Source organism: Passer domesticus, chromosome 6, assembly GCF_036417665.1.
Source record: "Passer domesticus isolate bPasDom1 chromosome 6, bPasDom1.hap1, whole genome shotgun sequence".
Taxonomy (NCBI): domain Eukaryota; kingdom Metazoa; phylum Chordata; class Aves; order Passeriformes; family Passeridae; genus Passer; species Passer domesticus.
The window spans coordinates 51,285,240-51,309,893 of record NC_087479.1 but is presented as its reverse complement, the minus strand read 5'-3'; the positions used below and the strand labels follow the sequence as shown (position 1 = coordinate 51,309,893).

Sequence of the window (24,654 nt, the reverse complement as noted above, 5' to 3'; positions counted from 1 at the left end):
CTTTAACTTCATTGCTACTTTTCCCCCTCTTTCCCAATAATGTAGCTATGTCCTGATTATATGGCAGTACAAACATTCAGATTCCTTAATCAAATCTTCTCCATAATTGTGCAGACCTTGATCCTATAAGGCTCTTGCATTCTTCACATAGAAGCTTTGTTTTGTTTTGTATTATTCATTTAAAGATGGTTTGCAGTCAGTTTATTTTGATATTCTGAAACCAGTAAACAGTGCCCATGTCAGGGCTAAGGCACAAAGGTTAGCTGCTGAGTCTGGCTGTCTTGCATAGCTGTTCTGGGGTTAAGATATATACTTAGTGCTCCAGATCTATGATTTTATTAATAATTCTTGAGAAAAAAAGAGTCAATTAATGAAAAGCAAATATTTTTGAATTATGTACCATTACGCCATGTAAAAGACATGCAGTGAGAAGATAGGATTGCATCTGAGTGTTTTCCAGCATTGAAAGTGTGGCAGATGCATTGTTCCTCAAAAGTAATATGCTCTTCCTGAAATGCATTATTTACCAGAAACATGGGAGTTTGGGGATTTGGGTTGGTGTGGTGGTGATTTTAATTCACCATCTGCCTCCCTAGACCCTAATAGCCTTTCATTTATTTCATATTCACTAGGGCGTAGAAAATGCTCAGGATGTTTAAAATATTATGTGGTTTAAAAAGAACTAGATAAAAGAAATTATAACTACTAACTACAGGGGGAATTACAGTGAAAAGTTTTTGAGTGCTTTCCAGGAGGATGCACTAGCTCAGACTTGCCTGATCTGTTTCCACCTATGTCCTTTCACAGTCTCTTTTTCTGAGCCATTTGGGAAGCTTCCTTATCTGCACATTGCTCTGTAAGGGGTAGGTGTGCCATCTGCATATTATTGTAAATTAGAGGATCCATCCATCTACTATCTTAGATGAGTATGGCTTTCCTGCAGGACTTTGTTAAATTGTGTAAATTTAATTTTCATATCCCTTCTGGAATATTGAACAAAACTAATTTTATGACTGTAGGGTTTGAAAGCAGAAGGGGAAGTAAGTTAATATAATTAATCATTGTGTCATTGCTGCAGAATAATGGACTAATTCTCTTCCTAATTTCCAGTTACTTATCATTTGAAATCTCCCAGGGAAAACAGCACTGTGTAGAAAGAACAAGGAACAACCAATTAAAGTAAGTGTTTTGTTTCATCATCTTAAGCAACTGTAACAGAACTGAGGAAACTCTGGTTGTGATTTATTAGTTGCATTTTTTGAGGTTTTTTTATACAATTAGATACTTGCCTGAACTGCTTCATATGGAAAGAGTAATGAATTTCCCCATATTGACATATTTTGGTGCATCAGATTTGCATTTTTAAAAAACAGTCAAGTACACAGAATAATTAGCTTGAGCTAAAATGAACAAAACAAACAATCTAAAACTCTGTTAAAAATTTTAGATATTTTTATGCCAACAGTGAAAAATTAAACTCCTCTGCAATTATAAAAAATCAACAGTGATCTGCCAGCAGGTCCGAATTTGGGCCTCTTAAACTAAATACTTATGTTTTACTTACAGGACTGTTTAGAATATTTATTTTACAGCTGATCATTTTAAATGTACCTACTACCTGTCACTCATTTTGGTGTGGGACTGTGGGATCTACTAAATCTTTGCAGGTTCAGGTTTAAACTGGCACAACAAAGATGACCAATATCTCTGATGTCCCTCCCTGGATTTGGAATCTGGATGATTTTAGAGAGAATACCAAGAAGGTGAAGGAGAACAACTAGGAATGAAGCACTGGGAAATATGGGATCAGAGATCGAGCTAAGGGAGGAGCTGGGGAGAAAAAGCATCCCAGAAATGACTGTGTGGAGCCCATAAAGATGCAGCTGAGTGCCAGATCAGGCGATGGAAGGGCAGAGTGGGAACGGGGGAGGGAACGGGAAGTTTTGGCATGTGTTGAGATAAGCCTCTATGGGATGGGTAGGACAGGATGTGAATAGAAGAGGAAGATGTTTTGGTAGCTTCTGTTGCTGTGTGGAGTTCAGCATCATTTCTGGCAGCAAGCTGGAAAGCATTTAAATGCTAAGCTTTCAACTAAAAATTCTCATTAAGTAGAGGTCCAGTAACCCCCTCTGAAGGTTAAAGCAAAAACACCAAACAAGGCAGCATTTCCCCCACTGTTTTTTATGTAAGTGCAGCTAATGGAACTGAACTTGGAGGGAATACTAACTTGAACTTTTTTGTTTTCTTTCCTTGAACAGGAACTCAGCACAAGCTGGTTTTTAATTTGAAGTTTTACTACTTTGGAACAGCTTTAGTCACTGCTGAACCCAAATGAGAATAAAACTGAATAACTAACATATTTGACTGTCTAAGTAGATGTAAAAATTCAGGATCAGTTTGTAACAGTTGTGTTTTCTGCATTTTTTGTTTTGATCCCACTTTTCATTCATCCTGCCCAGATTTCTTCCAGGCTCCTGCTTTGGATCAGGTGATGCTGTAGATTGCAGAAGACCTTCTGGTGGGATGAGTTGGAGAGAATTCTTGTTGGGGTTTAGACTGTGTGAATGGCATTCCTCAGAGTCCTCTTTTTTGATACTGCTCAATTGCTGCTTCCATCCTCACAACAAGCTTCAAGAAGGGTGCAGAGGAATGACCTACCTGCCTCCCAGACACTAGGGAGAACATCTCTCCATGTTGTGCTGTGCTGCAAAGTCAGCTGTCCTCACTGCCTAACTCTCAGATGAGCACTGCTGGGACAAGCCACTTGGAAAAACAGGTATTGTGTGTGTTTTCATCTAGAGCTGACATCAGGTGTTTTAAGAAAAGAGCTGAGAGATTCATATAGAAATTGCCAGGCAAGAGTTCATGCCAGTTGTGTTGTTAGCCAACTTACATGCTGCACAAGCAAGCCTTTGGAGTTTGATTTTTGCTTTCCTCTGTCTGGAGAACATGGTGTCAAGCGCCCATTTTTTTATTTTAAGCATAGTCTCAAAGACTTGATTGTTCTTTGATCTTAGTGCTGTGCTGAAGGTAGTTCAAAGTTATAAGGAGTTATGTATGCTGTGTCTTAATGAAATGCTTGTCTGAAATTGAACTGATAGCCTGCTGTGAAAAAATCAATTTGCCATCAGCAACTGAATGTACTTGATGCTCAATTTAGTTCACCCAACTATTTCACGTTTGTTCCCTGTAGTAAAACAAAAGGGTCCTGAGAATTAATTACAGTGTTAGCATCTGCTCATGGCAGCTTTGCTGATACACTTGGTGGAATAAGATACTTAAGGCAGGAGGGAGATGGAGTGTAAAGTTTTTCCCACTGCCATTTCTTATGCAAATATCTTTTGAAGGATGGGCTCCTCTGGTGTTTCCTGTACTTTTTCTTTTGGCATTAGAGCACTTAGTTGTGTTTGAAACTAGCAAATGCTAATTGCTTCCAGATAATTTGTGTTATGTCATTTTTTCATAGTTCATATTTCCATAACTATTGCTGGCTGCTCAGTGGACTATTTGTTTATTTGAATGTTGGTAATAACATTTCTTACTTTAAAATAAAACCTAAACATTTTGGGGGATCGGTAGAGGAATGAGAAGTTGCCAGAATTGCAGGTTCCTGAGATTCCCAGTGCTGAATCTTGTGGTAGTGTAATTCCAGCCTGCTGTGCCAAGCACACAGTGGAGCAGCCTTGAATGCTGGACAAGAATTCTTTTGTCTTGTGCAAAGTCTTCTTTAACAGCTTCACCTTTTTTAACATTAAAAGTTGTCAGTGTGCTCAATTGCCAACCTAAATGGAGGTTTTATTGTGCTGAACATAAAAACTGAGCTGCAACACACGAACACAAAGTACCAGTAATTTTAGGATTTTAATTTTTGATAATTTTGTATTTTAATACATATTCAAGTAAATAAATCTTGGTCACTTGGTCTAGGAGACGGATCAGGTCTTGTACTTTTTGCCTGGGCTTTTTTATTATTTTTTTTTGGCTGAACCATCACAAGGTATAAATTATCTTTCTTGGAATGCCTGAGAAAACATGATCTCTCAAATCCAAGAGATTTTCATTATTTGTAAGTTGTCTGTAAGTTCTGTCATGTTGGATTTGAAATCTGTTCATCCACATCACTGTATTTTGGAGAGGATCATCTTAGATTTCTGTGAGAGAGTGCTTGAAATTTAATCATGGAATGGATGATTGTGATGCCTGTAATGGTAGTAGAGTTGTCCTCTTTCCATTGGAGAACAATTCCATGACATGTAATTATAATAAACCCCCTAAATTTGGTGAAGTAAGACCAGGTTCATTCCAATTGTCGGTCCATTAGATTGCCACATACCAAATGCTTTTAACTTCTTAACTCATAAGAAGATTGTTGAAGCAGTGCCTGACACTGGTCAGGTGTTAATTACTGGTATTTAATACTAAAGTGAAAAGAAAAAAAATTATTAAATATTTAATAAATTAATGCTCTTATAAAACTGCATAACATCGTGTGATGTTATGCACACCTGCATATTTTGTTTCTTCTGTCCTCTGATAATTTTAACTGAGGGCTCAAAGAGTTTTTCTCAGAAATGGAAGAGAATTTCTGTATTTTGCAGATATGCTTTATTAGAACATCACATGGCATGAAATTTAAACTCTCTGCATGAGAACAGTCTTTGAAAGAACATTTGCTGCTCCTGCAGAATGAGCTCAACCTCTAAATAATTATTTTTGTATCTACTTAGCAAGGCCATCCTAATCAGGAAAAATGTTATATATCTTTATAAAATAAGGCAGTTATTTATAAAAAGTGCTGCTGAGAATGTTTGTGATCTCTTCAGACATGAGAAAATAGGTGAATTGAAAATGAATGGTTTTTATTATTCTTGAATATAGTTCTTATCAAGGCATATGCTTCATGTGTTTGGCAATATTGAGGGCACAGAAAAGAAGAAACCTGTTCTATCATTCTATAATTTTTATAGTACATGGTAATTATTATCTTGAAAATACATTATACATTTTTACATAAGCTGTAAGACTTTCAAAGAAATTTTTTTTATGTGAGCTTTGGTCCACAAGGTGTGTGGATTCTTCTGATCTCTATTCCTTGCATGAGAAATAATTGTCAAAAAGAAGTGGTTTTCTTTTGAATACTTCAACAAAAGAGAAATGGGAATTTGCTTGTGCTTTCAATTTGCTAGGAAGGAAACAATTAATTTTTTTCTTCTTTTTTTTTTTTTTTGGTGTGGGGAAAGTATTCCTGATAGCCTAATATTTAATACAGTTGGGAGAAAAACTGTGGGTTTTGTACACCACTTAATTTCTCTAGACATTGAAATGTCTTCACCTGGAGAAGCAGCCTATTTTGTGTCTAGCATTTTTCATTAGAGGTACTAATTAGCAACAGATAACAAATGATGCTGTTATGCATTAATACTCAGAAGTGCGTGCAGGATGGATGGATCCACATTGGACCCATCATGAAATTGGGGACACCTGCTCTCAGAGCTCTGGGCAAGACACCAACTGCAGAAATTATATTGAAACAGCATGTGTAGAGTATTTAATATAGTTTTAAATAAATTGTTTTGTGGATTTTTTCGAAGCAAGCATCCTTTGTGCGGTTGCCTGCACTGCTTGGAATTGGACTTGGTCATTCAGATTGTGCCAGGTAGAAGCTCCTGTGGAGAGGTGAGGGCACTATTGTCTTTACCCTGTTTGATATCAGTAAAATACAGAATATTTTGTTACACTCTATTTTAACATAGAAAATTTTTAAAGCCAGATAATTGCCTGATTAATTCCTTACTACACTTGTTTATCTCTGTGGAAAAAAGACCTTTCCTTAGCTTTAAAGGGTCTTCATTATTTATCCTTCCTTGATTTGTGGTAGCTACATACTTATCACATTGCAACCCTCACCTTCATTTATGGTAGCAGAAGGGTTCAAGTCCACCTTAAAATACTTCAGGAGTTGAATTCCTGTGTGTAGCTAAGAAAAAGAAATTCAATAAGGTCCTTCTTTCAAATAACCCCCTCTCTGTTGACCATGGTAGGACATATGGGGCACATGCACACATAACAAAACTCTCCTTTCTTCTGTTCTCATTTTAGTCCAGCTCATGCATTTGCCAGACATTGATTTTCCCCCTAAATTTTCCTAAAATAATAAATTATAAAATCAAACTCAAGTTATTAATTATGAGGTTTCAGCACAGCTGCTAATTTTTTCGTGCTCCTGTACCTACCAGAAAACCAACCAAATGGAGTTTTTGTTTGTGGGGTGTTTTTATTTTGTTGTTTCCTTGTTTGTTGGCTACTTTGCACTGAAACAATGTTTTCCTCTGCTTCCTTACCCAAGGCAGAAAAGTCTTGATTTGAACTTAGCTAATTTCTCACTGTTTTAGCATGTAGTTATAAAAAGGTTGCAGGGTTGGATTTTTTAGATGATTTCTCTTTTCGTGTATTATCTGTAAACTAGAAGTTTAGAGGGAAGGTAGGGAATTATATCAGAAGAAATCTTTAATGAGCCATCACAACAGGTACATATATTTTATTGGAGGCTGTTCCATTGCCACAGCTCAATGCCTACTAAGATAAATATTTATGTAAGAGGGTGGTTTTTACCTGCATATCTTATTTCACTTATATTAGTTTTTTAGCTATGGAAACCACTCCATATTCTTTGTACAGCAGTCTGTGCAAAAATTCTTCAATAGATTGTGTTGTAACTGAAAAAATTTTAGGGGCCTTCCGGCTGAAGAAGTTTGGAAGAAGTGCATTAAATTTGATGGCAGGCAAATTTTAAGGAGGAATATAGACAGTTGTACTGCATGGGAAAAGTAAAGTAACAGTAAAAATTAACACTTACTCTTGACATTTCCCTTCAGTAAATAACTATCTTACAACAGTGCGCAGGACTCACGTGCCCCTGTTTGTATTCCTAAATTTTGATAGATTTCTGCAATTTATGACTGTTCAAACTGCATGTTGATGGCAGTGAAAATGAATGATGTTTAATTTAGTACCACTGAGTTTTCCAGGAATATCTTATGTAAAATGCACCAATGTGGTATATTCTGGAAGATCCTAGGAACAGTTTTCTGTACCCTTTTCCCCCTTTCCAATCTTTGAGAGCCAATCTTTGAGATTATAGATGTTATTTTGAGATTTTTTGCATAAAGTAGATAGCTGAGCATGTGTTTGTGTGCACTCAAGCATGTATGTTCCTGGGAACTTTTATACTTAATGTAAAAGAGAAATTGGTACCTTCCCAGTTCATGGTAACAAAGTATGGAATTAAGGAATACATACATTGATTGTGGCAGAAAACTAAACACAAAAGCTGAAACACAGTGCTGAAAATATGACAGCAGGGTTAACATAACTTTTAGGGAGAAAAGCATGCTTGGTTGTTTACCTTTTCCTTCTACTTAATAGAATTACCTCATTTGTGACTTTGCATTAAATTCTGCCTTACTGTCACATAGAAAAATAATTTTTAATTAGTGCTACCTTTAGTGCATCTTCAGAGACCCATTGAAATCTGTAATTACTTGCAATTTTATAATTCATTTTAAGTACATAATAACATAGCTGTTTACCTATGTAATCTATGTACTGGTATGTAACTTCATGCAGCATAGAATGCTTTTTTTTTTTTTGGCAGGCCTATGTTTAGCTGATGCTTGATTTATTTTTTAAATGATAAACCTTAGCTAGCTTTTAAAATTCAGATTTTTGTGTGTAAGTACTGAGTGACTGAACTGTTTTGATTGGTATCAGACAGGTTTAAGGCTGGCTTTATATGTTTAACCTAGTTTTATACATGTTATAGAGTTTTCATTATGAAAGCTTTAATACTGAGAATACCAAGTATCAGTACACAGAATACCAAGAGATTTTTCTGCAGTGGTGTCTACAGCACTTTCTCTTTTATTTTTACTGTGGGAAGAGTGTTGAACTGGATGCCATGACTTGCAAATTGATCCTCACCTCAATGGTAAAATCAGTAAACATTTGATGTGAAAGGAAGAAATAATGATGATTTCTGAACATGAATTCTAACAAGTCTTGGTTCAGTGGCCTCCACTTTTCATCTGAGGTCACAGCACCTTTTGTGAAGGATAGCTTGATCCTGTCTAGGCTATTAACAAAGGAAATGTAGAATAAAGATGCCACCTTGTGGGTGAACTAAATGGCGCAGTGGATGGTTCAAAATGTTTAACAAATAGATTCTGTGCATTTGTGACTGGCTGCTGGAAACTGAGTTTATTTTTTCTTAAACGTTTAGATTTATTTTTGGAGTTTACGCTTGTGAATTTTTTATGAAGTATCTAAGTAACTACAGTTGGACCATTATGAAGTAGGTGTTAAATGACTGCTAAAAATCATGCTTGTAATTTTCACATAATTTTGGCATCAAATTCAATGCGTTTTTCGTGATGTATTAAAGCACAATTTTAATGCTGTCTTCCTGACTTGATTGACAAAAAACCCCCCAAACAACAAAAAAACCAGCAAAACAAAATCAAATAAAAAAGGGGAAGATTTTGCAGATATTCCCTGTATGAAAACAGAATGGTGATACATTCAGGTTCCTGTGCTGGAATTCTCAATACATACCAAGATTAACACACTGCATGTGTTAATTTGTCATTTTTAACTGCATGTCATGGATTTCTTGCAGTATTCAATGAAATTCCAGGTGTCTACAGGCCTTGGTGCCATGGTTTTGAATCACCTTTTCCTTGGGCAGGTTTATATAAAATGCTCTGGATTTTTAGGGCTTTATTACCGTGTTTTTTGACTCATTCAGTGGTAATGGCCTCTGATAGCTGCTCTATATGGGGAACACAATTGAAAGAAGTGGTACTAATCCCTCTATTCTTGTATAGAGTTTTGGAGATTCACTCAGTTTGGATTTTGCTTTGGAAAATCCATGTTTATGGTGCACACCAGGTTTCTTGTATAAGAATCTTATAAACTCTCCAGGGTCACTTAAGCTTGTTTGTGGCATTGTGAATCTTTGATGTGACACTTGGTGTAAGGAACACTTTCTGCTTATTTCAGTTATTATGAGCACCATCATGTTCCTTTGGCTTTGGATTTATTTCTTCCTGGTTTGTCTGCTGATTTCAGGAGGATTGTTAAGGTAACTGATGTAAATACCTGGGTAGGATTCTTCTTTTCCATGGAATTTGATTCAGATTAGGCAAAGGCAACTCCTGTCCTCTCCCTTTTTCATGGACAATTGGATTAATGCAGGTGGGGGTTCTGCTGTGCAGCTGAGCAAGTCATCACTGGCAATTAATTTCTCCACATCTGGCATCTCAGATTAATTTATAAAGGTATGGATGAGAGCCATACTCTAGCCAAGAGATATTATTTGGTAGCTGGAATGGTAGAGGAATTCCTGACACCTGGCCACAGCTCTGAAATCTGCTTCTTGCTGGCGTGCCACCCCATGAGCTGCTGAGAAGGCTGGGGGAGGCTGCAGTAGCACAGAGCCTGCCCTGTGAGCTCTGCTGCCTCAGGGCTCTCCTGGGGGCTGAAGAGCAGTGTGGTGGCTTTTCTTGGCTGATGTTGACCACAAGAGGTCAGGTGTGAAAACAAAAAATCTATTACAGCATACTATAAAATATTGCTAGAAGACGTTTTAGGTTGTTCTGTGTTATGCTCTGAGTTATCTGCATTGGGCACCCTTAGGAAATAATCAATGACATCAGAGTCACCCAAGAAATCAAGCAATAAATGCCAGATGCAGATTAATTTTTGTGTATGGTTGTGCACAACTTTTAAGCATGCCAAGCTTTTAATAACCCCATGCCCCACTATTTCATTGGTATTTATATATATTTAAACACAAGGGCAAGAAATTAATATCATATTTGCTGGTTGAAAATCTATTACTGCAGCTGTCTATTTCTAATGTCCTATAAGAGTGCTTTTGATTTGAATGATTTTTCTCTTCCATGGTAGCTGAGTATTCTGAACTTAATTCTTTGTGCCCTGCTCAGAAATTACAGGGTATACAAAAATTATACCCTGAAAAAAAAAATACCCTGAAATTCATTCAAATATTTAAAACTTATTATGTCTAGCAGAGACAGACTTAAGATTACTGAGGTTTCTGGTTGAAGTACTCCAAGCAGAAATCCATACTCCATTACGTTCTGAAACATTATGTGACCTTAATTTTCCAGGTATTTTGCCCTTCAAGTTGAAGATAGTATTTTAATATTATTTAAGTCTCATGAAGAGCCTTGTAATATGATAGGCTTAAGTCGTGAAACATTTGAACAAAATGAAAGATAAAAATGTAATTTAGGATTTTGTATTTCTTAAAATGTGTAGCAACATAAAGATATGCATCAAATAACACATTGAAATAGGTGATAAAATTTGCATATTTTTGTTTTCATTTTCCAGTGAAATTATGTGTACATGCAATCAACCGTATTTCTTGTATGAAGGTATTTCTTTGCATTTGACTATTTTAGGCAGAGGCATTTCCAGTGATACGAACCTAGGGATTTGTCTTTTATGTTGTGGTGTACTTCACATAAAATTCTACCTGCAGAGCAGATGTAGGATCACATCTCAGGAGATGAAAGAGAATTTCAGAGCTAAACTTACTTTGTGGGGAAAAAAAAGAATTAGCTTTAAAAAATCTTACAGAAAAAGTTAGAGGAGAAATTTGTTTTCCTATTAATAAATGTTGTTTTTTTTCCCCCAGCAATATTAAATAAAAGGAAATGAAAATTATCAGCAGCTGGTGGTGTGCCCAGCTCCATGAGATGGTAGAAGTGTACCTAATAAATGACAGCAATGGCTTCTGATATTTTATCCCCTCTAACATAATCCTTGAGAGCTCCCATGGCTATGCACTATGACAGAGGCAAAATACATCAATGCCAAAAACCTGGAAAAAAAGAAGAGTATGTAGTTGAACTATAAGGCATTTATTCTGGGTGTGAAATTATAAATATTCATGTGTATATTTTTATATTTTGTAAGTGTGTATGTCAATGGTTACCCTAAATTTTGGTGGTTTGGGTTTTTTCTGGTCTAAAAATCATATTTTATTCATATACACCAAGAAAGTGTTAATGGCAGGGTTTTCTGTAACTGTGTACAACAGTGGTTGTTATTATATACTGTAACACCTTAGTGTAGTTTGTCTTACCTAAAGATTTTCATTAATTTGCCCAAAATATTATTGAATGGAACATCCTTTTGACAGGCCTGTGTGCTGGTAGCTGCCTAGCAGATTCTACAATGTCACGATGTGGGTGTCAGCACTGAGACATTTTTCAGTCACAGCTTCAGGTTGGGCATTCCAGTTACTGAGCACAGGAAGGAAAGTAAAACATAACCCAGCGGGCAACCATTAATTGCATTTTGCTTGTCTGAGCTGCTGTTTGCCTGCTCCAGGCTGCCAAACACTGAGCTTTTCCCACGGATTTCATTAGCTGTTGCCCAGTCCTGGGGGTTTGCTGCATATTTGGGAGTGGTGGCTACTGAATTGGGCCTCAGTGGCTGGTCCAGTTTTGGTGAAGTCAGAATAAATTCCTTTTGCTGACAAGACTGCCAGTTCTGGTTTTTAAGCGTTGCAGGCTGACTTGGCACTTGGTGAGTGTGAACATTCACCCTGTATTTCTGCCAAACAAGGAGTAGGACAACTGTGAATGCAGAAAGGCAGCCAGGAATCTTGAATCGGAGCTGTGAAAAATGATGTCCCCTTTAGTCTGTGCTTCTGGGTTTTATTTTGCCAAAAACTACAAACTTGACCTCTGATTTGCTAAATTTTACTAAATAGCAACTGCAAGAAATCTAAAAAAGGCTGTTTCAAATTATTCAAGATTGTATATTTGTTGATTTTTTTGTTTCATCTAGAAAGCTGTGAAGTTTTGTGTCTCCTTTACTAAGAGTAATTAGCCCAGCACAGAAATGCACAGAGTGAAGGGAGGAAGTTAGGAAGATTGTGGAAAGGAAAATGCCATCAGAACATGGAAAGGTTAAAAACTTATAAAAATTCCTAGTCTTGGTGGGGTTAAAGGAAGATCTTTTTCAGATTTCTAGAAGTACTGAGAATACACTGTAACACATCCATTTAGTACTTAGAGATTTCTTGAGTCATAATTTTTGTAATCCCATTAGTCCTTTTTGAGAGAACAAGCTTCAGTCTGATGCTGGAAGGATGAATCCGTTTTTATATCTTGCTCTTAAAAAGAGCTAAATAAACTTGTGGCCACTGTTTCTGTCATTTGCAGAATCTCTTCATGGTGTTATGTCACTTGTAATCTCTGTGGTTCTTCATGGCAAACACTCTCTGGCATTCTGAAACAAAATCCAGCTTGCCTGTACTTCACATTCCAATCACAGATAAAAATGTTTTATCTCATAAAATATTGGGCAAGAATGTTTCTATCTATCATTTTACAAGAGAAGAACAAAACTAAGTTTTATCTTTGAGGAAACAGCATGATCTTGTCCTTTTAATAGAAAGAAGAGATCATTTGCCTGTGAAAATTAAATCCTCCACAGTTTGTAGTTGTTTTCAAAACTCCTCAGCCTGACAGTGAAATAGTGTAATCTGATAATAGCATGCCTGAAGCTTGTTGTGATTTTTCGGGCAGTAGTATTAGCAGATGCTGTGCTCTGTTGATTTTAGTCACTTAGGGTTTGATCCTGATCCCACTGACCTGAGAGTAAATGTAGTGTGATTAACTTCACTGGAATTACCATACAGATTTGGGGGTAACTGAAATCTGCATTTATTTTATCACACTTGTAGTTCTGCTGTGGGCTTTTCAGAAGTCACTAAAGAAAGAAAAGCACAGGTGACTTTTCCCATCTCTTTGTGACAGCTTTGTTAATTCAAAGAGTGTTTGCTGCTGACCAGTTGTCAGAATTGCCATGTATCTGTCTGTGTGTTTGTACTGATGACTCAAGGTCTCGGTACTAAATGCACACACTGGTTGACTTTCCCTTGTCTTACAGCCAGTTTGAGTTGCTTTAAGATTCCTGTGCCTTGTCACTAGAATTTCTCTTTATTCATGAACCTTCTCACTGACTTTATAGGCAGTTTGATATGAATATATTTGAGTGTCTGTGGTTGGATGCAGTAATTTGACATGTTCTAGAAGTGGTAAGCGGTTGGTGTTGGTAGGTGGCCATAAATAAAAACCAGTGAAATGTAGGATTTAATCCCGCAGTTATTTTTCCCCCTCTGATGCTGTCAGTGGGAGATCTGTCTTTGTAACAGGGACTAAGACATCCGGGTTGTACAGAACAGAAATTGTAACTTGTTCACAGCAGATTTTATAGCACAGATGTCTTCAGTGGCACAGACGTGAATGTTTCCTATTTAGTGAATGCTTTTTCTTAACTCTGGAACCAAACTCTCCACAGCAGACCCTTCAGGTTTTTTCTTATAATAAGGGTAGTTAATTGAATGCTGAGCCTCATGTGTTTTTTTCCTCCTTTATTTTACTGACCAAAGAAATTTAATGGGAATCTTGTGCTCTTTTGTCTCTTGTGGTTCTCAAAATCTCTCATTTCAGTATTTTAAAACTCCAAGTAAAAGATGCTAATGGATGAAGGTATTAGAGATATCTGTGTTAATAACTACTGACTGATACTCATAACTGGTGATTAAGTAGTAACCAGTTTATTGTTATAATCCCTGATAATAAACTGGTTCACTATATCTTTTATGCATCCTCAGTGTAATTTAGGGATAACACAGAAATGCTAAACAAAATCAAGAGGAAAAAATGGAGGCGAATGAAAAAGGTTTTTGAGCTGTTTTTCTCCTGGTACAAGGTGGGCTGTTTGGGGACACATGTGACAGCAGGATTTTAGCTGTGTCCAGGCTTGGAGGACCTGCAACACACAGAGAGGAAGGTCACCCCTGTCTTCTGCCTCCTCTCTTTCTGATTCTGATCTCAGTGGCCACAGAAGAAAGCAAATGTGTTGGTCTAGGAGAGAAGGTCTCCAGAAGTGTCTGACCTAAACCATGGCTTTCTCTTGGACTGTCAAGTTCTTCTGGTTCTGTCACTCAGGGCAGGGGTGACCCTGTACTCCAGTGCTTCTGTTCCCTGCTTAGGTGAAATCTGATGCAGGTGTTAAAGTAAAGGGCTGTAGTTCTGCACAGGACACACCTGGCTCTGGGAATCTCTAGGAAAGTGTTCATGTGCTTTTTAGGAATTCCTAGCCTGCTTTCTAGGAATTCACCTCTCAGCTTTCCAGGCATTTGTGCTTTCTTCCTAGAAAGCAATGTGCTTTCTAGGAAATGCCAGCTTCTGCTTTCTATTTACATTTACTCATCACTTTCCAGGATTATTTCCCCATGTTCTTTTATGTTTTTGTTTTTTTTTAATTCCCCCCCCCCCCCCCGCCTTTGCTGCATCACAATAATTTCACCTCAATTTATAGGAATTGCTTATGTGCCTTCTGGAAATTTTCTCTTTCATTTCCAGGAATTTATCTCTGGTTTTCAGTAATTCTCCGCATTTGCTTGCTATGAATTTAACCTCACATGTTTTGTGAATTTTCTTTGTGCTCTCTGAGGAATCTCCCCTCTAGGCAGGTATCCTCCATAGATCTTTGCTCTGTGGTTTGTAGGAATTTACTTTGAATGTTCTAGAAAATATTCCTGGTGCTTTCAAGGAACATTTCTCTGCCTTCTAGAAATTTTCTCTGCTGCCTAGATATTTTCTCCTGCAAATTCAAGTAATTTACCCTATGCTTTCTAAGACATTCTATATGAATTTTGTAGAAATTTTATACAGGTTTTTCAGGAATAAACCCTTTTCTTTCTAAGAATTTCTCACATGCTTCCTTGGATTTCTTCTTTCATTTTCTGGAAATTACATAATTTTCATTTAAACTGAGGGTAAAAACATACTACTCACAAATGGTTTTATATTAATTTATTACCTAGTAGGATCAACTATTTATATGGTTTACATCTCAGGCCTTTTGTGTTGGTCCTTTACTTTATGCAAGCTGCAATGAGGCCCTGGCCCAACTTTTTTCTTTTCCAGGTGCTGGTTTTTTGTAAGTAAATTTGTAGGATGAGGCTTCAGCATTCACAGCTCTTGCAGTACTTGTTTTCCTGTACCAATCACTTGCCATGTAATAATATTTTAGAACGTTAATTGTGATAACTGATGTTATCTTAATTTAGCAGATAAGAAAAATTGTAGCAGGTAGATTCTGTAACTTCTCAGCTCCCAAAGGAGCTTAGGGAAGATTTAATTTCTAGCTCAATTTAGAAGCAGATATGCCAAAAGTAGAAGAGAACCATCAGTAAGGGTTGAACCTCAGCTTTCTGGTTTGCTTTGGTTTTTTAAATCAAGTTCAGGTATTGCAGGTGTTAAAAATCATGGAGGAATTGAAACAAAAGAAGATCTAGAATGTTAGATTCTAATATATTGGCCACGTAGCTCCCACCTTCCAACACCAGAAAGTTCAAAGAGGGAGTTCCCAGTTCCCAGTTTTTATCCCTGATGGACACTGTGTCTCTTGGCATGTCCACCTCGACCAGCAACAGCTACATACATCAATGTGAGCCCTCAGTTTCTTGGATCCCTCACAGCTTTAAACTTTGGTCAAAAGCACCTACAAATATCTGGGGGTTGGGGGAAAAAGCAACTTCAAATTGCTCTTTGATCACATTGGCAATTCACAAAGGAAAAAAAGCAGAGTGTAAGTGTGGTAGGGAAATACCTCTAGGTGCTGAAAGCTGTCACAGAACAATTCCTTCTCTCTTTCCCTGTTTGTGTCACATGGTATTAAAAACAGACAGGTATTAATCTGCTCCTCCTGTACGACTTTAAGTTGTATAAAATGTACATTTATCATAGTTACCTCGAGTGGTTAAGGCAGATAATTCACTGCTGGAGTGTTTGAGATTTTTATCTATCCATGGGGCAGTCTGCCACACCATTTGCTCATCCTTTAATTGGTTAATTAAATATGTTAGAGCTTCTAGTTTCACAGATTAATAAAAGCTTGCAAAATAATCTGTTAGGTACACAGAGACAGGGTAGGCTTTGCCTGGTGTCTTACCCTGTGGTTCTGACACCCACAAGGGTCTGAGAAAGACCACATGATCTCATGAAGGGATTCAAACATCATGAATACAAAATCTTAATCAAAAGTTAATATAAAAATATGTATTTTGCTTTTTTTCTTTTTTCCTTAAAAAATGTATATTGGCAATAATCTGACTTAAAAGAGCTGTGGGCCCCTCCCTTATTTATTGCTTCATTGATTTATTTATTTTGAACTTGTAGTATTTTCTCGTGCCTAGACAAAGAGTTTACAAAGGTGTTTGCGGAAAAGTTATTTCTCCTTTTTCTTGAATTGCCATACTGATAATATTAAAGATAAAACCCCATATCCTTTATTGATTTATCAACAGAAGACTTTATTCCAGTCAGAATTTTTTAATACAAAAATTTTGTTCAGAAGCAAAATGTAAATAAATTCAGGATTTTAGCCCTTTTTTAATGTTTTCAGAACATCTTCAAGAGAACAAAAAGATTTCTTCATATCATTAAGTTTATCTCTTTTTTGTGTTAGTTATCACATTTTTCCCTGGTACATTTCAGAGAATCAAGAACTGTAATAACTTCATCATATTACAGTTAAAAAATTCTTAGATAGTAGGATAGTAAGAGTATTAATATTGTCAGAGACTTAAATATGGAAATAGGGTATTAATCACATTTCATGTAAATTGTAAAACGTAGGCTATTGAGTGAGATTAGAAGTTATCTCATGATAAAAGCACTCTATCAGAAAAGAACATTCTCTTAAGTAGTTTTTGTCTCCATGTAAGTATTTTGTACTATTGTTTTCTAATAAGTCATCTGTCATTCAAATAGAAAAGTCCTAGATCTGGGAAATGAGGGGCTAGGATGAAACCAAAGGGCTTAAGGATGTTCAAATGACATCTGAGATTATCTCTGAGGTGCATCAGAGGCAGTGGAGCAGAGGAGATTTCGCAGAATGGTGGCTGAAAACCTGCTCCTTGTTTTCTGTGGGAATGCAGATTGTGTGCTCCCAGCTTAAGCCAATGTTTTCCATTCTCTTGCAGCTTGGATCCTTCTTTTAGTTCACTGATGTCTCCCTATGTCTGGAATGCCAACACCCTCGTGGTCTCCAGAGGCTGAACCCCCCTTCGCCAGAGGTGAGCCGTGTTGCTCTTGTCACTGCTCAGGGCAGCAGTTCCTCAGCATGGGGAGCAGGTGCTTGCTGAAGGATGATCCCAAATGTCAGCACTCTGATCCCTGTTCTGCAGGAGTTGAGCCAGTTGGAGGCAGTTTCCTGTGCCTCAGTTGCAGTAGCCACTTGCAATGGTAGAATGAGTCTCTTTTATAAAGGTGGGCAGCTTGATGGTATTCCAAGAGTTAAAGGCTTGTTAATCCCTCAGCACTTCCAGGGGTTGCTTCTTCTCTGTTTGCTGTGGAGGAGCTGAGCTCTGGCATTCTTGCCTGGAAATGTTTAGCTAAGATTTCCTCCTTTGGTGTATTTTAACTCCCCCTGAGCCTCTTTGTGCAGCTTCTTATTTGAGAAAAGTAGACTTTGAGGAATCGCGTGCAAATCACCTCTCCAGGGGAATTGCAAGATTACTCAGGAATCCTGGCTTTTGTTATCCCTGTTTTGGCAGCACTGCTGAAGGATGTCTTCACATGATGCCAGTTACAAGCAAAAGTTCATTTTTATTGGATGCTCCAGATCAACAGCTTCCCAGGTTTATTGAAGTATTTTGAAATCCTCTGAAAATGTGTTCTATACCATTTGCTTTGAAGGAAGAATCTATTATAGTTTTGTACTGTCTGGTGGAAAAAAATGTTTGCTTTTTCCATCTCTGAATGCACCCAGTGATTCTGTAGCTAAAAAAGCTGAAGTATCATTTTTGACTGTGTGTTTTTTGTTTTTGCAGATCTGCTGTCCAAACCAGCACGCTGTGTTATGCCAACCCAGTGCCTTGTCAGCATGGCAGACAGCTGTAGTCAGAATACAAGGCTTTTGTGTTCCAACCAGCCCCTCATCTCTCAGGTTTTATTCCACTTCTTTGAGCAGTGGACACATTCCTGCCAGTCTCAGTGTTTTAATTTAATTTGGGCACAGACTATATAAAATTGAACATGTGTCTGAAAGCAGTGAAGAGAAGACCATAAAATGAACCAAGTGCTCAGCTCCATTTGAACCGAGCAATGTTGTATTATTTTTTTTGTCCCCATTGCCACTAAAGTCTCGTGTGACTTGGAGGTGTGTGGCAAGAGGATCCAACATGGGGAGAGGAGGTAAGGAGACTGGAATTGGACCTAATTTCTTTCCTATGTATTTTTGAGGTGTGTTTTCCACACTGGGTGTTTCTTCATCTTCTAATTTACCAGCATTCATTTCACTAAAGATTATATTTCCCAATAAATCAAAAAAAATTTAAAAAAACAGTGAAATCTCTTCCACAAAAAATATTTTTCAACTCTTGCCTCTAAAAGATAACTTGACATTATTTTCAATGGGCATGGAAAGTGCTGGTTTCCAAGAAATTCTTGGAAACACAGGGTGGTAGTTCCATCCAGTAGGCAGGCCAGGAATTCCACAGCACAAAATTTCACTGACTAAAATAATCCATTCATCAGAAGGTAAGTTGAACAAATTAACCTGAAATACTGAACTTTTAAAAATGCTTTATTTTTGAAGACATTTAACAGTATCTTTTTACCTCAAGGTAATGTAATAAATAAGATTAATTGCATAATTTTTTTAAAAGTTGTCATGATTGTGACATAATAGTGATAGTCATGCCTTGAGATTGTGTCAACTCTTGCAGAAGGTTTATCTGCATGAATGTCTCCAGTAGATGTATTTTCTTACCCCTGTCTAAACCGATCAAGATATTCATGCTCTAAAGGACTTATTAATCCTACAAATAGCCTAACAAATATTAGATTAAATTTACAGGCTTTAAAGGTGTTGTGTTTTGAAAAGAAAGCTTTTCTTTTAGGAGTCAGACTTTGCATGTGATAGACAATTCTCTGGTTTTCCTCCCACACACTTGCACCTTGATGTCTTTCAATTGTGGTACCCTTTAGAAAAGTAGATAAGTGTGTAAATGGTAATACCATTATAAAGGTGGTAGGTGAAAAAATTGAGACTGGAGCTGGATTTGAAATGTATTGTCTTTAATTTCTCAGTAGTTCACTGTCATTGATGTACAGTCTATTTTCTTATCATTCCTGCAGTAGTTAATATTGATGGAGACATATTTATCCTGTATCATAATCTTCTTTTTCATACTGAAGACTTTAAAATTGTTCAGTTGAAGACTTTAAAAGCTTTTGTTGGAGGAGTTTGTTACATGTACATCTGAAAAGAAAATTGAAAAAAATCACTGAAACTGAAATTTCAGAATTAAACGCATCATCTTGGAAAGCAACATAAATGGGTCCCTCATCCAGAAGCATTTCTACATATGCATTTCTTTATATTCATATACATGGATATAAAGTAACTACCACCCTAACTTAGAATATCTGAATATGCAACCAATTATTTCCCTTTGTGACTTATGTGGAAAATCTGAATAGGAATAGGACATGCAAAGTCTCAGCAAGGAAAATAAAGATGTGTAACCATAGATGTTGGTCACCACTGCAAAAGCAGTGTGAAATTATATTGGAAAGTCAGCCCTAGCAATGGAAAATATCAGATCTCTCTAGATGTGTTACTGGCATCTAAACACTCTCCGCTTTTAGATCTCCCAGAAATTTTATGAAAATGCATGAGAAAGGTTGCTTAAATGACACACTTATCAAAGAAAATATGCTTGGGAGGCTGTGGGGCTTTTTCAGTATTATATTCGGGAACAGCCACTTTATTAAGGACAGTTTTTAATATGTATGTTCTCAGCTACAGGCAATTTTTACAATTCCCAAGCCACAGGCATCATGGAAGGTGGCTTTATTTCTTGTTTTTTGTTTTATTTACCAATAGCATTTACACAGTGACTACTCACTCGCTTTGTCTAGTTTCCTAGAGAGCATCTGTGAAATTTCTGGAAATCAGTAGGAAAATGCGTGGAAAGCAGCTGGGAAACTGGGAAGGCACTAGGAAATTTTCTAGTAAGCACTTAGTAAATTCCTGAAAGTTGGGACAGAATTCCTAGAAAACAGAGGGAGATTTTTCCGAAAACCATGCGGGGGAAAATACCTGCAGAGAAAGGGGAAATTTCCTGAAGAACAAAGTGGTACAGTCTAGAAAGTGGAAGGTAGGAAAAGGAGGAGAGCAGCCAAAGTGAATACTTTCAACAACACACTTAAGATTTCTAGGAAGTTGGCTATGGATTCCCCAAAAGCGTGCAAGGAACTCTTATAAAGCAAAGGGGGAATTCCCAAAAATCTTGTGCAAAGTTTTGGCAATGGGGAAAATTGTGGAAAGTGTGGAATATGTGGAAAAATTCCCAGAAAGCTGGGGATATTCCTTGAAAGAAGTGGAATGCACTCCTGCAAAGAACAAAGTAAATTCCTATGATTTGGGGTGTGGATGGGCACTCCTAGAAAGCAGAAGGGGAATTTTCCAGAAATCGTGTGGGAATTTGATGGAAAACAGAGAGGAATTCCAGGCAATGACAGGTGGCAGCTCATGTTACTTTTCAAAGTGAAGCAGAAAACTTGTACCAAACTCTGCAAGCTGCTGATCCTAAGCCTTACAGTAAATATGCATGAAGACTGAAACATATTGAGTAGAAAATACTGCAAATATTTTTGTTGGAAAAATCACATTTCTTCTCTGATAGCAAAAACATTTTTGAACATATGACTACAAGGTTCAGATTAGTTTATATTAATGGATAATCAATATCGTAAGATTTTAAAATAGTTTTCAATATGGTAAGTTTTTTAATAGTACTTTTTATGGTTATCTGTTTTTTGATGGAATTCATCCATTTGGAAGGAAACTAGAAGGTGGCAGCCTTGGGATGATAACTGAAGTGAAACACAAGACTGTCAAAAAATAATCCATTAAAAGAACTTCAGGAAAAATTAAATATCTTGTAGATGTGTGATATTCTTTAAATTATTCCTAGCTTTCTTACTATCTGATGATTTGCCTCTTCCAATATTTGTTTGAGCACCAGGTCATATTAGATACAGAATTTCTCTTTTCAGTTATGGAGATGTTTATTATAATTTTTCGGGTAGTTCTTTGTGTCTCTTTCATTGCCCCTGTGGCAGAATCCTGAAGCAGTGTGAGTTTTGAAAACACTCAAACTCTTCTGTCAATCTGTGCAATTCAGGGCTCTTAGTCTTTCTTGAAAGAATAATTGAGAATATATTTGCATATTAGATTGCAAAGTAACCAAATCTCTTCAAAGGATATATGCAATTGAACAGTGTTTATTAGGTATTTATTTGTGTTTCTATCAATAAAGTAAGGTAAAAATAAGGAACAAAAAATGGTTCAATTCACAAATCAGAATGAATACCACAGTAAAAATTTTTGCCTTAAGTTTTGTGGCTGAGCTGACAGATAAGATTTCAGGACTTTATAATGGCAGCAGGTATTATAAATACTGCAGTAGGATATATGAAACAGTATTAGCTGTTAGCTGCATGTAGGATTTTTCCCTTGGGATATTGGGTTGTTTAGAAGTCCCATTTGATTGAAGTATTACAGTTTTAATTCCTAGTTGATGAAAAGTTACATTTTACTTTGTTTCAAGGGTTGGTAATCAGGCTTTCTAAAATTAATTTTGGTTTAATTGCTTTCCTAAAAGCATTAAATGGAAGAGGCTTTAAGCTAAATTCGTACTTAGCCCTTGATTTAAAATCACTGTATTTTTGTACGTTTTAAAAATGCCTATGTTTTGAAAGCTTGAGGGTTTGTTGTAGTTAACACAATGCTGTCAATATTTGTGGCTGATCAATTGTCCTTTGCCCTCTGTCCATACAATACTAAGTGCATTGGGGTTCTAGGTCAACATTACAGCTGGAGCATTGCAATTAATTATATATTGTTATTACATTAGAAGAAACTAAACTCAGAGAGAACAAAATCATTACATTCTCCCTTTCATTAATATTAACAGACATATCTTGTAATGGAGCTGTGTGAGGATGGAGAACTTAAAAAAATGCTTTGTGGTAAAGGGCGTTTTACAGAAAATGAGACAGGACACATCATTCAAAGCCTTGCTTCAGCAATAACATTTCTGCACAAAACTATAATTACATTCTTCTATCTCTCCCATATGTTCATTGATTTTGAGTGTTCATACATTTAAAAACAGTTACTGATTGATATTTTATCTATTATTTATTTCATAGGATAAAAATATCCAGTAAAGGAAAAGTAAAATATACAGTGTGAATGCATTTTTAGAACTTTATTTTTCTTAAAGATGCAATATGTGCTGCCATTTTCTTTAATTTGTCTTTCTGCACCAGCTATGGCAAGAGCTGTGTTATTATTTCTTAGCTTGCAAATGCTTTGCATTATAACTTTAACTTAGTTCAGTTCTTATATGCACAGAGTATTACAGGAGGTAAAAAAGCAGAAGTGGATTGCCCCTGATGCTTCCTCACAGCATATGTTACCTTTAAGGTTCAGTTAACATCAGCATTTTCATCCACCACACAGAACCATTGCAATTCTGCACAGTCCACAACAGAATTAACATATCCAGCCAAAACTTTAGATTTTGTAGATGGTGAAGGAATTGGAATTCTTGAGGGTTTTTTTGAAAAGAAATTATCAACCTCTTTGTTACAACATAGTGATTTTAGGAACCCTTCCTCTACTTCTTTTTCCAGAGAGTTATATGGCATTATGGAGTGGTGCCTTTTATAAGGCCTTGTTTCTTCTGGGCCCTCATCAAAAGAGCAAAAACCCTTGACTGGTTTGGTATGTAAAAATGAATTTCAGGTATGAAAATATGGGCAAATTTGGTAAATCCACAAGACACACTCTACTTTTTTTTTGTTAGATGATATCAAATGATCTGATTTTAAAAGGCGGAACCATTATGTACTTTTGCCTTTCTTACAGGATTGTGGTGAGGAATGAGATTTCAAAATTTGAAATTCTTGTATGAGTCCCTGGAAAAAGTGAGGAAGATGGTTTTTGTTAGGCTGCCACTAGTTTAGAGTAAAATGCATGGGAATTGCTCCTAGGAATTAATCAAAAGGGTTTAAAATGTTTCCGTCAGAATATGTTCACTGTAACTGATAATATATTATTTCTTACTCTCTCTTGGCAGGTATTTTTCACAGAGATCTAAAAGTGGAAAACATTTTTGTTAAAAGCAGTGACATCAATGAAGTAAATGAAGTGAAATTAAACATAAAGGCAAGATGAAAATTGTAGCAGTTTGGCTTCAAGAATCATTTTTAATATCCAGGTATTACTGGGAGACCCGACTTTGATACCTATTAGTGGGTTTTGAAATGAGTTACTAAATGGTGTTATTAGGGAAAAAAAATCATTTGGAAGCTAAGAGCCACTGTTGAAAAGAGCGTTTTTTTTTTTAATGGTAAGTACATTTCTTGGTCAGTTAAAAAAAAAATCCTTAAAGTAACCACACCTTGTTCATGCAGATCTACATTTGCATAGTCCCAAGCCATTAGTTACAGGAAGCCAGCAGATGCTGCGAGATGTAATTAATATTTAAATTAGGAGTGTGTTCAATTTAAAGTAAATCTGTTAGTAATTCAGAAAAAAGCCTATTTAGACTGTATTTTGATTGAAATACAAGTATATTATAGGATTCTTTTGATATTAATAAATATTTGCTACCTAAACACAATGTTCCATATGCTTACATATTCTTTTGTATTGAAGAAAATAGTCTTTGATATTCTATAATTCATGTGTTAATTGTGCATCACTAATTTGCTATTTTAGTAGTAGTTACTGTTAAAATGCAGGCATCATCTTGGACAACTGAACTTTTGGATCAGGAATTTACTATCTGAGATAGAAGACTCCAGGCTGAGAATCATTTTAGACACTGAAGTGGAAAACTCAGTAATTTATAATGGATAAATCCAGACTGCAAAACTGTTTTGTTTCTTAGATCTGTGTATTTTTATATAATCTCACGGTCATGTTAAGAAACATCCTTGTGTATTTCTCTGTACCCTTCAGTTTGGGGCAGCGTGTGCCTTTCTTCCTGAAAGAAGGTAGGTAAGGCATTGATAAATTTTCTGTCATTTCCACAGATTTTCCACCCTTTCAGTCAACTCACCAAGAGAAACCACCATGGCCAGCTGTTCTTTTTTCATGGCCTTGCTTTATGTAGCCATTTGGAGCAGCAACTAGCACACTCTGTCATCCCTCCTGCAAGGTGAAAGGGTTTTTCTATGTTCCATCCTGTGAATGAGGTCAGATCTTTCCTCACTTTGTTTGTTCCTCTCATTTTAGAGGAGAATAACTCCTGAATGACTTCAACGGGAGGAGAGGAAAACACAGAACCAAGTCTCAAAGCTGGTGTGGCCAGCAGCAATTAAAGTGACTACAGGAAAGGAAAGGTCCATCCCACAATGTGAGATTAAAAAAAAACCCAGCTAAAACTAACATTTAAGTACTTTAGACTTTAGGCTTGAGGCAGCTAATGTTACATGTCAGGCTAGGGTTCACACC

The 24,654-nt window shown here is 36.6% G+C and overlaps 1 long non-coding RNA gene across 1 annotated transcript in view; it reads left to right on the top strand.

The window, feature by feature from the left end:
* Positions 1-753: 753 nt before the first annotated feature.
* Positions 754-24,654, top strand: part of LOC135303517 (uncharacterized) — a 45,571-nt gene continuing 21,670 nt past the window's right edge. Inside the window, exons 1-7 of the long non-coding RNA XR_010364988.1 lie at positions 754-863; positions 1,111-1,179; positions 1,668-2,776; positions 17,099-17,191; positions 17,948-18,311; positions 23,273-23,413; positions 24,436-24,556. This is a non-coding gene — a long non-coding RNA (uncharacterized LOC135303517). The remainder of the gene's footprint in view (positions 864-1,110; positions 1,180-1,667; positions 2,777-17,098; positions 17,192-17,947; positions 18,312-23,272; positions 23,414-24,435; positions 24,557-24,654) is intronic.